This window comes from Ovis aries, chromosome 1 (genome assembly GCF_016772045.2).
Source record: "Ovis aries strain OAR_USU_Benz2616 breed Rambouillet chromosome 1, ARS-UI_Ramb_v3.0, whole genome shotgun sequence".
Classification (NCBI taxonomy): Eukaryota; Metazoa; Chordata; class Mammalia; order Artiodactyla; family Bovidae; genus Ovis; species Ovis aries.
The window spans coordinates 272,041,883-272,056,550 of record NC_056054.1 but is presented as its reverse complement, the minus strand read 5'-3'; positions in this window follow the sequence as shown (position 1 = coordinate 272,056,550).

Genomic DNA, 14,668 nt, shown 5'->3' with positions numbered 1-14,668 from the left:
GAATGAATGGGTGAAGGCTTGGTGGATGCTGTAGGCACGTGGAAGAATTCTAAGTCTTCTGGCAAACGAGCATTTCGTTCTGATGAATTCATCAGAAGATGCTTCCTGCAGGGCTGGATGACCTCTTCATCAGGTGTATGCTAAATCGTTTCAGTCGTGTCCGAATCTTTGTGCAGACTGTAGTTCGCCAGGCTTCTCGTCAGGGATTCTCCAGACGCGAATACTGGAGTGGGTGTCATGCCCTTTTCCAGGAGATCTTCCCTGACCCAGGGGTGGACCCGGTGTCTCTCACCTCTCCTGCATTGGCAGGCAGATTCTTCACCACTAGTGCCACCTGGGAAGACCCTCTTCATCCGGCGCAGACAGTCCTAGTTTACCAAGGAAAATAGCCTTTCACAGGCAGTAGAAGGCTGTTGCTCTCCCCTCTGTGAAATGAAACAATGTAACGCCATTTCTCAGAGGCTTCTGGGTCCATCAGGTTCCTTTTCAGAAAGCCATCATTTGCTCTGGCTGGGATTATGTGTTTTGTGATATTTGAGTGTCACTTAGAAACTTTACGACAGCCAATCAATCTTTTGTAAAAGACCTGGTAAATGCAATTGAGACTCCTCCCCGCCCCCCCCCACCCCGCCCCCACCTCCCAACTCCAGAGAACTTTGAGATGAAGCCTGAAAGAGATTTAAAGGATTTAAGAGAGATTTTTAAAACTTTTTTCTTAAGCAGGCTTTTTCTTTATCGAACAGCTAAAGGCAAAACCATCTGTTGCCGTAGTGAGTGTCTTTGGAGGGGATAAAGACGCCAGCAATGAGTAAAAACGGCCTAAAATGCCCACCAAGATCCTGCGTCCTGGCTCCTTGTCTCACTGTCTTCTGGAGCTGCCTTTAGACAACCGAGGAGTAAACGAGTCCAAGTGTTTGCTGGTGTTGCTGAGTGAGTTCAGAGCTTGCGTCTCTCTCAGGGTTCACAGCACTAATATCTGGTTTGTTTGATGTCAGTTTCCTGGAGACAGAGATGGGAGGCCTCGGGTGCAAGGGCCAGATTTCCTCTCGGGATGACATTTGACCTGTCCTTTTCCTCGAGGTCCTTGACACACAATACCTCCCTATGTCATGCTGGGTCAGCTCACACCAGGAATAATTAAGCAGAGCTTTGCTGCCGGAAAACCCAAGGCCAATTTGGGGCTGTCATGGGCCATGACGGCCTCCAGTCAATGACTCCGGTTCCTGCCCCACCCCACCCCCACCCACGCATGGGGATTTGCCTGATTTCTGAGATCTACCTTAGGAACAGCCACCCGATCGTGCAGCTCTAGAATCTGACTTTCTGCAGCTCTAGAATCTGACTTTCGAGAATCTGCACACCAAACAGTGGCTTACAAGTTAGAATCCATGCTCTGCCCTGTGCTGCGTCCCCATGAGGCTCTCTCTTCATAAGTACGATTAAGCTGAAACCCCAGTCTGCCATCTGTGTCTCTTTCGAACTCCCTTGCAGGTTTCAGATGGAGCCCAGTTTTGTAGCAAGGATCGTGTTCACTCTTCACGTCAATGTGCAGGAGATTCAGCGGCAGCTTAATGTCAGAGACAAATTCCCCAGCCCTGGCTTGGGTGTGTGAAGAAAGTCTCCAGATGGTTCTTTGAGGTTTTTCACCCCAGTTACGTGGGGGGTGGGGGTGGGGGCGGACCCTGAGCGGTCAGCCACGGACACTGCCATCACAGGTGGAGATTGCTGGGTGTCACTGACGGCCCCGCTCCCAGGCATAATGACCGGCAGGCCCCAGTGCAAGAGAGCTGGCATTTCTGCTACTGATGGAAACCAGATGTGAAGGGGACCCGTGTAATCACAGGAAAGCTGGTTAATGGTGGAGTGGGGAGGGGAGGCCCTGACACTGAGTACAGGATTGGGGGAGGGCAGGCTCTGTCTTCCTCCTGTCTTTGAATGACGTCTCTTTCATCAGCGCTTTGAAATGCTGACACTGGCCTGCAGCCGCTTGTTCAAGGAATCACACTGGCAATTTTTGCATGTTTGACACTTTCTTACTCGGAAGAAGGGGACAGGCTGGCAGAATCAGAGGATGCTTTTGCTTTAGGAATGAGGGTTTCGGGACTTTGTGACACAGGTCCTGTGTCGACCTGAATGCCATCGGGGACACGTCTTTCCAGCCCACAGGGTGTCCAGCCCGCAGGCAGGCAGGCCCTGGCCCCTCGGGCAAGAAGGGGAAACTGCACGCTCACGGTTCTTGCTTCAGTTGGAAGCTGGTAAGGCTTGTCCGAGTCGCCACAAAGTTCACTTCCACTTCTGGCCCGCCTGTTTCTCTCACTTCCCCAATATCTTGTTAAAACCGCAGGAAAAAGAACACATTGCTCCTTGCCTAAGGTCATCTTTGGAAGAAGCACATTTGACTTTTAGAGGCATCAGACTTCCTGGCCTCGATGGAGAAACACAATTACTCGGTGAACTTTTGAGCTGAATGATCCCGGCAGAGGGACAGTACACAGGAGCCTAAAGAGGCAGAAAGGCCATGGGGAGGGGAGCGGGGAGCAAGGCGGAAACCAGGGCGAGTCCAATTGCCTGAGTGTTTACCAAGACGGAGGCAGGTTAGGGCGCCAGGTCCTGCCACGTCTTACTGCTGCAGACACAGGACCAATTGACCCGCGATGGCAGATCTTCCTTCTTTTTTGGGGGGGCATGGTCATGCCAGGGGCCAAGTTCTGACCTGACTTTTAAGAACCTCCCTTTCACAGCCCAAGGCCTCTGCGGGGAGCAGGGGGGCAGCCTAAGCGTGCTCCGATACTCGGCAGGATCCCACTGCCCGTCTTGTGCAGCCCTTGTGGTCCACCTCGGTTTGCGGCCTCAGTTTCCGGGCCTCCATCGCGTCACTCGTCCCTCCACGGCTATGCTCATGCTCCACCTGCCTGGGCGTGTGGTGTGTTCTGGACACCCCTGATCTCTACAGCCGGCTGTCACAGTGTCCAGACACCCTCATGACCTTCCACACCCAGCAGTGCCACCCACGCACGTCGGCACCATCCAAAGGGCACTCCTCCTTAGGACTCTAGCTCAGTTCCCTAGCCACCGGAGCAAGCGTGGTCCACCCTCCTCCAAAAGAGTGCTTTCAAGCCATCCTTGATCTGGAGTCCAGGTGCTCCACAGTCGTCCAGGGACCAGCTCGGTTTTCACCTCAATTTAACCACTTGGTACTCTGTCCGAGGAAGTACAAACAACAGATGTTTAACACATGTCAGCTGGAGGAACACATGGCTTACGTGGTGGGATCATCTTCCAGATTTTCTAGGAACCAAAAGAGAGTTCATCATCAAGAAAGAGCTTGGGGAGGCTGTGTCCCCAAAGAAATGTCCAGGAGGTCTGGCTGTCATATCAGAAATGGCAAGTGACCCATAGCCTTTGGAAGAGATGATGATTTGTTTGAGAATTCTGAGTCTAAAGAAGCCTAAGATTTAAGCTTTCTGTCCATCCATCCATCCATCCATTTATCCACCCATCCACCCATCCATCCATCCATTTACCCATTCATCCATTTACCTATCCATCCACCCATCCATCCATCCATCCCTTTGTTCATGTATTTCTCTCCTTTCATTTTTCCCCAATACTGATAAGAATATGAAAACAGGGAGCAGTCTCTCACTATCTGAGGTGCTGTCTCCTGGGCTGTAGTCCTCATTTTGCCCCAAATAAAACTTAAGCTTGCAACTCTTAAAAAAAAAAAAAAAAGAATATGAAAACAAATCAGACAAGCCTCTAGGCTTGAGAAGCATCTAGATTTTCTTTTCTCAGATTTTTGTAGCTATGTGATTATTGTTAGGAGAATATTCAAAAAATCGCTTAAAAGTAGGGGATAGATACATCCCTTAATGAAATGTTACATAGCCTTGAAAATGATGCCTGCCAAGGGCTGGCAATAATATGGAATATGGCATCATAGAAGGTTAAGTGAAAAAGTGTATACAGCATTCGAAATGAATATATTCAATGAAGAAGAGTCTGAAAGGACACGGATACATGTGAACAGCAGCTTGAGTGGTGAGGGAGGGGGGGTTCGTCCCCTTCACTCCATCTCCGTGCATTTCCTGTCTTGCCTGATGAGCTCATTCTCACTGAGCAGAATGGTGTTCCAGAAATTTCTACCACATTCTCCTTCCTTCCTTTGGACCCCTTGAATCATTTCAGTAGAGTTTGCTCCATATAGCAGGAAAGAGGTACTGTCTCTAAAATATATGTACGTGTGTATGTATTTGGATGCGTTGGATCTTGGCTGCGTCACGTGGGATCCTTCATTGCGATGAATGGACTCTTTCATTGCGTCCTGTGGGCCCAGGAGTTGCAGCATGGAGGCTTTAATGCTTTGTGGCTCCCCAACCAGGGATCGAACCCGTGTCTTCTGCACAGCGAGGTGGATTCTTAACCGTTGGACCACCAAGGACGTCCCCTTTCTTTCTTTTTTAAAGAAAGAATTGGAAAACTTCATTTGAGCCAAATTTGAGAGCTATAACCCTGGAAGAGCATCTCAGAAAGCTCTGAAAACTGTTCCGATGTACTGTCTTTCTGTGATTAAAAGAAGAATGTGTGTATATAAAACAAATACATGAAATGAAACATAAACACACAGACATGTACGTATAAACACATACGTGTGTCGTATAAACACATGTGTGTCGTATAAACACATACGTGTGTGTGCGTGCACGCTCAGTCACTGTAGTTGTGTCCCGCTCTTTGCGACCCCTTGGACTGTAGGCTGCCAGGGTCTCTGTCCATGGGATTCTCCAGGCTAGAGTACTGGAGTGGGTTGCCATGCCCTCTGCCAGGATTGTCCTGACCCAGGGATCGAACCCACGGCTCCTATGCTGTGGCAGATTCTTTATGGCTGAACCACCAGGGAAGCCCCAAGAACACATATATATGTATATATGTTCGTCTAGTCAGAGCTATGGTTTTCCAGTAGTCATGTATGGATGTGAGAGTTGGACCATAATGAAGGCTGAGCACCAAAGAATTCATGCTTTTGAACTGTGGTGTTGGAGAGACTCTTGAGAGTCCCTTGGACAGCACAGAGAGCCAACCAGTCCATCCTAAAGGTAAATCAGTCCTGAATATTCATTGGAAGGACTGATGCTGAAGCTGAAACTCCAATACTTTGGGTTTTTTTTTTCTTTTTTTACAATTTAAAAATGTAAAAACCATTCTTAGCTTGCAAGCAGTGGCTGTATTCAGCCCATATCTGTAACTTGTGGTTCCTGAATGCTAACCTGTACTATGCTTTCATGCTCAGTTCCTTGGCCACTTGATGCTAAGAACTGACTCATTGGAAAAGACCCTGATGCTGGGAAAGATTGAAGGCAGGAGGAGGAGGGGACAACAGAGGATGAGATGGTGGGATGGCATCACTGACTCGATGGACATGAGTTTGGATAAACTCCAGGAGTTGGTGATGGACTGGGAGGCCTGATGTGCTGCAGTCCATGGGGTCACAAAGAGTTGGAGACGACTAAGGGAACTGAACTGAATTCATATGCATATTCTTTTAATTTTTTCCCCAATGCTTCTATTTCCAACCAAATTAAACGTGGGTGGGCTTTGCTGCTGGGCCCCTCTGGACCCCCTGCTGGGAGCCTGGTGAGAAGCCCAAAGACTTCAAGTCAGTCACTTGAAGGAGCATCCTCTCACCTGTGGCCAAACTGAAGAACCCGCTCTCGAGGTCCTTCCTCCGGGAGACAGTATTAAGAGGCCCATTGGCAAGCATTAATGTGAGCGCGCCTCTTTCCACCACACAAACCACACTTTTCTTGGCTGATGTTAGCTCATGGTGTTTATCTGAGCTTCGAATCCTTTGCAATCTAATATCCGATGTCACAGTATCCCCACGGGCGCTTTTCACCACGTGTCTCTGAACCTCTCATTTTTCTGCTGCCATTCCCTCGCTGGTGGTCCTGTGCATAAAATTAGCCTCCCTCCCACCTCCCATCCCCCTGCCTCACTTCTGAAATTCATACTGTAATGTGATGGGAAGCATTTTTGTTGGCAGCCTCTGCGCAGAGAGGTTCTGAAGGATCAAGAAACACGTTCCCTCCGAGGGCGTATGTATGTGGCTCCACTTCTTGGAAAAGGCAGCAACTTTTCTGGCACCGGCTCAAAACCCAGGACTGTACCCTTCGACCTGGCCAATGAGAGCTCTGGGGGTGGCTCCGCCAGGACAGCGGGATGCGCCCCCAACCCCCCTCCCAGCCCCTGCCATCACAGGCTTGCCCTGGGATGCTCTGGGGTCTCTCTTGCTGACCAGGCCTGGGGAGGACCCTGCCCCTTGACAGGGCTCCCTGCAGCCTTTCCTGGGCTGGTGGGCTTCCCAGGTGGAGCGAATGGTAAAGAACCCGCCTGCCAATGCAGGAGACATAAGAGACCAGGGTTCAGTCACTAGGTCGGGAAGATTCCTCTGGAGGAGGGCATGGCAACCCACCCAGTATTCTTGCCTGGAGAAGCCCATGGACAGAGGAGCCTGGTGGGCTACAGTCCACGGGGTCACAAAGAGTCACACATGACTCAGTGACTTAGCACAGCACATGCTTAACGTTAATACTCGGTGCTGGGCACGCCTCGATGTTACGGAGTCCTGACTCAGGCTGGAAAGAGTCACTCCCTTCCTCAGAGAACGCAGAGGAATTACCCACAGTCACACAGGAAGGCGAGAGCCGGGCCTGCATTGTCTATCGTCTCCCGAATCTTCACGCTCCACCTCTGTGCTTGTGCTTTCCGGAACCTCACTCACCCACAGAGCACAAGGGGCTCCTGAGTCCTGAGCTCCTGTGCTGCCAGCTTTGCCTAACTTTCTTAGGTGGGCTTTCCAGGTGGCACTGTGGGAAAGAATCGGGCTGCCAGTGCCGGAGATGCAAGAGACGGGGGTTTGATCCCTGGGTCGGGAAGATCCCCTGGAGGAGGGCATGGCAACCCACTCCAGTATTCTCGCCTGGGGAATCCCATGGACAGAGGAGCCTGTTAGGTTATAGTCCATGGGGTCACAAACAGTCGGACCTCAGTGAGCGACTAACACTTTTTTAAGCTCCTGAGGACTCGGAGGTTTAGAATGGAGGTTTAGAATGTGACCTCATTCTTCCAAGAGAAGGTCACTGACACCCACGAGGACTCTGTGTAAAGTGATGCTGGAGTTTATGGATCTCATCTGCTGGACCTCCCTGTGACATTACGTTCCATCTGCCCTCACCCTGGGCCTGTGCGCTCAGACATTTCGGCTCTTGTTTCTCTGTCCTGGGGTAGGGAAGAAATCCATGGTGCCTTTCACATTGGATGACATGGAATTTGGGGGTGAAATGTTTTAGCTGCTCTCTCTCTCTCTCTCTCTCTTTTTAAAAAATATTTATTTGTTTGGCTGTGTCTAGTCTTAGTTGCCACATGCAGGATCTTCCGTTGTGGCCTGGGGCCATCTCTCTAGCTGCGGTGCTCAGGCTTAGGCGCCCAGGGCATGTGAGATCTTAGTTCCCTGACCCGGGATCAAACCCAAGTCCCCTGCGTTGGCAGGTGGATTCTTAACCACTGGACCACTAGGGAAGGCCTGCTGTTCATTTTGCAATCGTGATGTTATAAACGAATAGATCAGGATCCTTCTTCATGCGCTCAGTTCATTTGTCGCAGTAAAGCTTTCAGAATATTCAAGGTCTCAAAGGGGCAGAGAAACCTCGGAGGGTGACGGCTGAGCTGAGCTCTCTCAGAGTCTGCTGTTTGGTACAACTTTGCTGTAGCGAATACGGGGTGTGGGGAGGGGGGGCTTGGCGGGCAGACAGGCCCTGGGACCCCCATCCCGCCATGCAGCCATGCATCACCAGCTGCAGATATCTTGGCAGAGACCCATTCACATTCCGAGGGCCCTTTGGGGAAAATGAAAACAAAAGAAAACAGTGACAAACCGCAAGTTTCCAAACCTCACAGCAGACGCGTTTTGTCAGACAATGCAGCTACCCTCTTGTTCTCCACTCTTCATTTAATCAGACTAGAACTGACGTACTTTGAATACCAGGAAAAGGGGAACTCATGTTCCCTGGTATCCCCAAAGAGGAAGTGAGACAAACAAGCAAAACAATTCCATTCAAGAATTTTAAAAAAACCAAAAACCCCAAACTGCTTATAGAAAGATGACTTGTGCTTTCAGCTAACCAGGTGCCTAAAATAAGAATAGTGCTCAGCACAGATTCTGGGAAGGCTTTTTAAGAATGGGAGGAGGAAATAAGTCATCATCCTGGGCTCCTTGGGTGCAGGGCTCGCCTTGGTCGTGGTGTCTGAAGACGACCTCCTGCCAAACCAAGAGCCAGTGTCCATGGTTAGAAAACTGCCCACGGGCCACTGGTGTTAAAAAGAAGCTGGGGAATGTCTATTTAAGCGCCCTGTGCTTTGTCTGTGCCTTTGAACGATGTGTGACTTTTCTTGTTCAATTTAATTCGGCACTCGCAACCTGCCATTTCTTTTTTTTGTTGTTGAATGCATGATCTTAGCTCCCAACTAGGGGTTGAGCACACACCCCCTTCAGTGGAAGCCCAGGGTCTTAACCACCGGACAGTCAAGGAAGTCCCTGTAACCAGCCACTTCTGTTGTTCTCAGCTCCTTCCAGAACGGGTCACCCTTTCCCTATGGCTCCTCACCTGGACAGGCCCTGCCTCCCCTGGGCCGACAGGTGTTTCATAAGAGTATATTGGCTGGTTTCTGCACACAGGCTCTGATGGATAGGGAATAAGAAGGGAACAAGGAGAGGGGTCTCTTAGGTACTGTCTCCCTCCCTTGACAACTCCCGGGTCTTTGCTCGGGGTTACTACTCAGGCGGGCACGTCATCCGTTGTCATGGTGGCAGGTCAGCTGGGGAGAAGCTGTACCTGTTGGCCATCCCATCTTGCTGGGAGCTGGAGTTGGTTGTATGGGCACAGACCGTGGAAAACCTTGTGAAAGATGCTATCCGCCCCGGGGGCCACTGCTCGGCCATCACCAGGGTCTCACGGTTGCAGGCAGGGCTTAGCGGAGGCCTATGGGCGTGGGAGAGTCTGGCCAGGCTAGTGGAGGAAACTCAGGCTTTAAGGATGGATGCTGGCGAGGCAGAAGAGGGGCCATGGAGTCCACGGGGGCCCCTCGCCCTCCTTCCAGTTGGGCTCTTCTCTTTTTTTAAAAAAAATTAATTTTAATTGGAGTAGAGTTGCTTTACAAAGTTATGTTAGTTTTCTGCTGTAAAGCAAAGTTGATCAACTCTGCAAACACATGCATCCCCTCTGTTTTGGGTATTTCCACCCATTTAGGTCACACTGAGCGCTGAGTGGAGTTCCCTGTGCCACACAGGCGGGTCTCGTTAGTTCTCTGCTTTATACATAGCAGTGTGAATACGTCAATCCCAGTCTCCCAATCCATCCCCTTTCCCCCTCGGTATCCACACATTTGTTCCCCATGTCTGTGCCTCTATTTCTGCTCAGCAAAGAAGTTCACCTGTACCGTTTTTCTAGATTTCACATATCAGCCTTGCTAGATGACATTTGCTTTTCTCTTTCTCATCTGCTTCACTTTGTATGACGGTCTCCAGGTCTGTCCACATCTCTGTAAATGGCACTATTTCATTTTTTATGGCTGAGTAATATTCCATCGTATATATGCACCACGCCTTCTCTATCCATCCGTCTGTTGATGGACATTTAGGTTGCTTCCTCGTCCTGGCAGTTGTAAATAGTGCTTCAGGGAACACTGGGGTGCATGGATCTTTTTGAATTATGGTTTTCTCCAGGTATATGCCCTTTTTAACCACAGATCCAGTTCAGTTGATTCCACAGGAACCTCAGGGGACTTCCTGTTCCCATATAGTTGCTACAGAGATGCAGAAATCAGGTTCACTCTTCCCTCCTTCAAAATGTACGGCGGACGTGTTAGACTTGAGTTAAAGGGACACATCTGGTTTTCTGCCAGAGATGTAAGAACGGTTTTGACCAGGCTATGTGTTTCAGAATCGCTGGCTTCTGCTGTAACCGTTTGTGATTTATTTACATATTTGAGAACATCCAACGGCTCCCCCCGCCCCGCCCCACGGCTGCCGTGGTGGGAGCCTTGGATACAGAGGGCTTCTCCTCCCTTTGGCCTCAGCACCCAGCGCTCCACACTTCTCCCAGGAACGCATGCTGCTTCAGCTGAAACTTCATCTGATGCTTCACTGGGAATTGGCATCAAGTTGGGGGCGAGGTGCCTTCCAGGCCAGGATGGCGGGGCCCCTCCAGTGGGAAGGGTCAGAGGCTCAGGCAGCGTGGGGGCCAGGCACCCGGGGAGCAGATGAAAGTCTAATCTTGGACCATGGTTTTTCTTTGGTTTCTTCTCAAAGGCTGCGTTTGGAACTCAGACCCCTCTAATTGGCTGGTCTTTTGACTGGTGTTGGGTTTCTAAACACCCTCCTCCTCCATGGAGAGGTCCTTGGAGAACTAAGGTGGTCAGTGAGATGAATGGAAGCTCCCCCCCCCCTTTAGCTTTGTTTAAAAAGAGCTATTTTGTTATGAAAGTATCAATGTTTACTCACTGTAGAAAATAGATCACATAAAAGAAAAAACATCCTCACTGCTTTCTGCCACCCTGATAAGCCGTCAAGGGTGTAGGGTCGATCTGTCCATCCTGGAGGGCAGCCTGGTATCCACGCTGCTTGTCACCCACTTTTCCTCTTGCTTAGTGATGTATTGTGAGTATCTTCCCATGGTAAAATGTTTTGCCATGCTACAGTCCCTTCCGTACGACTTACTCCATCAGTGTACGGAATTAATTGTTATCCTCAGTGTATTACTTGTTCAACTTCCTGGTGTTAGCACACTGACTTTTTTTACCATTATAAGTGATGCCCATCTTGTGTCCATGAATCAGTATTTGTTTAGCTCAAGAGAAGCTTTGCTTTTTTTGGGTCACAGTCTACAAAGGAAGCTTTTCTTTCTTTCCGGCAATGCTATGAGGCATAGAAACTAAAAATAAAAATTGAATCCTTCAAGTAACTACCTGGAGTTAGCTGGTTGCCCATTCATGAACAGTTTCAGCGCAAACCCCACGAACTCTCTCTGGTGGCCCAGGAACCAGCCAGGAGAGCTGCCCTCTGCTGGCCCTGCCTCTCCAGAAGTTATCCCCACCCGTCCCCCCACTCCACGCAGAGTAGAAGTAGAGACGGGGGCACAGCAGGATGGGAGGTGGCCAGCGTCCGGGGGCTGGGTCTGTGAGGGACCAAAGGAAGGAAGAGTGTGTTGTCCAAGCCATGAACTGACTCGCTAAAGAGGTGGGACACAGTGCTGAGTACAGAAAGTTCTAGAACCCGGAGGACCAAGGCCTGGATTTTTTTCTGATCGGCACCAGACTCTGAGCTTAACATTACCATTCGTGGCCTTTAGCTGAGCACCTACTTTTTATTTATTTTTCTTGTGTTTGGCCTCTTTTAAGACTCAAAGTAGATAATTTCGGTAAGGGTGCTTAAGAATAGCTTATTTCATTAAAGGAGCCAAAATCTAGTCTCTGTTGTAAGTGAATGTACCTTTTGTAAAAAAAAAAAAAAAAAAAAATGTTTTGAGCAATAAAGTAATTTGTTTATTGGCTGTACCCCTGGCGTGGGGGATCTTAGTTCCCTGACCAGGGATCGAACCCATGTCCACTGCCTGGGAAGCACAGAGTTTTAACCACTGGACTGCCAGGGAAGTCCCAGTAAATTATTCTTAGATTAATGTATAACATACCTTTTCTTAATAAACACAGAGCATCATCCTCCAGTTGCCACAGGAAGAAGCCCCTTCTGGAGGTGTCCTTGACCCCCAACACCTGCCAAGGAGCCAAGTCACCTCCATTCTGACCTCAGGGAACCCCTCTTTCACTCACCCTTAGCCAGGGACCAAAGACCCCAGAGATAAAACCAGGAGTCAGGTGTCCCAGCTGATCAGCCTGAACAAATCCACGCATTCCCACAGCTCAGGAGCCAGCCAAAGCCTGGGAGCCTTCAGGCCTCCCGAACGTCCTCCTGGGCCCTGGTCTCCTCCACCTTGAAAGGACCAGTGCCAGGCTCTGGGCTCTGGGCATGAGTGTGAGCTTGAGGCCTGTTAGGGTGTGCCTGTGTCTCCCAAATGTTGGAATCCTAACCCCTAGTACCTCAAAAATGACTTGATGTGGAGATAGAGTTTTCACAAAGGTGATCAGGTTACAGTGAGGTCATTAAGGTGGCCCCAATCCAATAGGACGGCTTCTCTGGTGGCTCAGTGGTAAAGAATCCACCTGCAATGCAGGAGATGAGGGTTCGATCCCTGGGTCAGGGAGATCCCCTGGAGGAGGGCATGGCAACCCGCTCCAGTATTCTTGCCTGGAGAATCCCGTGGACAGAGGAGGCTGGTGGGCTACAGTCCATGGGGTCACAAAGAGTTGGATACAACAGAGCAAATGAGCAACAACAAGTCCAGAAGGACTGTGTCCTTATTCAAAAAGGAAATTTGGACACAGGCAAGCACAGGGAACTAAGATCATGGCATCCAGTCCCATCACTTCATGGCAAATAGATGGGAAAACAGTGGAAACAGTGGCTGACTTCATTTTTTTAGGCTCCAAAATCACTGCAGATGGTGATCGCACTCTTGAAATTAAAAGACACTTACTCCTTGGAAGGAAAGTTATGACCAACCTAGACAGCATATTAAAAAGCAGAGACATTACTATGTCAACAAAGGTCCATCTAGTCAAGGCTATGGTTTTTCCAGTAGTCACGTATGGATGTGAGAGTTGGACTGTGAAGAAAGCTGAGTGCCAAAGAATTGATGCTTTTGGACTGTAGTGTTGGAAAAGGCTCTTGAGCGTCCCCTGGACTGCAAGGAGATCCAACCAGTCCATCCTAAAGGAAATCAGTCCTGAATATTCATTGGAAGGACTGATGTTGAAGCTGAAACTCCAATACTTTGGTCACTTGATGTGAAGAGCTTACTCATTGGAAAAGACCCTGATGCTGGGAAAGATTGAAGGCAGGAGGAGAAGGGGATGATAGAGGATGAGATGGTTGGGTGGCATCACCGACTTGATGGATGTGAGTTTGAGTAAACTCCAGGAGTTGGTGATGGACAGGGAGGCCTGGCGTGCTGTGGTCCATGGGGTCACAAAGTGTCAGACATGACTGAGTGACTGAACGGAACTGAACTGAAGCACAGGGAGGAGAGGAAGCCATGTGAAGAGGAAGGCAGAGATCGGGGAGATGCTGCTCAAGCCAAGATGATCAGCAAAAGATTGGAAACTGGGAGAGGTCTGGACCACATTCCCCTTCACAGCCCTCGGGGGCTCCTCTGCCCATGGGATTCTCCAGGCAAGAACACTGGAGTGGGTAGCCATTTCCTTCTCCAGGGGATCTTCCCGAACCAGGGATCGGACCCACGTCTGTTGTTTTCTGCATCGCCAAGCAAATTTTTTACCACTGCCTCGGGCTCTGGGACTTTCAGCCTTCTATAACCCCTCGGCCAGTGGGACTTTGGTGGCCAAGCACCTAGCTGCTTTGACCTCCTGGGAAACTGGGTTGGCTTTGCTCTCTTGGCATTTCTGATTTGCTTGCAGGCTCTGCTCCTCTGGAGCATCTCAGAGACCAAAGGAAAAAACCCACAGCAACCACCCAACCAAACAACAACAGCAAAAAGGCAAGCAGTGACGACTGGGCACATTCTGGGGTCAGCTCCCACCAGGAGAAGTGGCTGGGGGGAGGCTTTTCTTCCAGCTGCGAAGGCAGCTCGACTCAGCAAAAACTGGGGAATTCAGCAAAGAAAGGGTGGGGACTGGCTCTGTGAGTGTTGTGCTGATTAAAGGCCTGATCCCTGCTGTCCGCCACGTGAACACAGCCAAGCTTTGCTTTCAAAGCTTTGCTTTAAAAAACTCTGGCCTTGGGTTTTTGGCAGCTGCTCCCGACCCTGGCTGGAAATTAGCATCACCCCAGGCCTTTAAAAAATGTGCCCCTAACAGAGCCCAGCACAGACCAATGTCTTCAGAATCTCCAGGAGGGTCAGACAGCAGGGATTTACAAAGTGGATTCTGGCACGCAGCATGCCTAGAGGGCCGCTGGTCCTAAGGGTGAGGGGAGAGTGTTCTGGATCAGCCAGTGACCTGGCCGCCCTCTCACCCCACCCCGCCTCTCCAGGCCGCACCTTCAGTCCTGACCTGCCAGCCAAACTCTGCTGCAGCTGACAGTCACCACGGAGTCCTGTCCTGGGGCTACTGTGAGTAACAAAAGCACCACAGGCTGGCAGTGAAAAAGAAGACACGTGTCTTCTCATGGCTCAGGAGGACAAAGTCAAGGTGCTGGCAGGGCTGGTTCCTTCTAGTTCCCTGAGGCTCCCCCACCCAGCTCCTGGTGTTCCCACAACCCTCACATCCCCTGGCTTGTGGGCACATCACTCTGGCCTCCGCCTCTGTCTTCATATAACTCGGTCCTGTGTCTCTGTGTGTCTTCTTTCCGGTCTCTCATTAGGACACTTTGCATGCTCAGTCACTCAGTCGTGTCTGACTCTCTGTGACCCCATGGACTGTAGCCGTCCAGGCTCCTCTGTCCGTGGGATTTCCCAGGCAAGAGTACTGGAGTGGGTTCAGTTCAGTTCAGTTCAGTGGCTCAGTCGTGTCCAGCTCTTTGCGACCCCATGGACGGCAG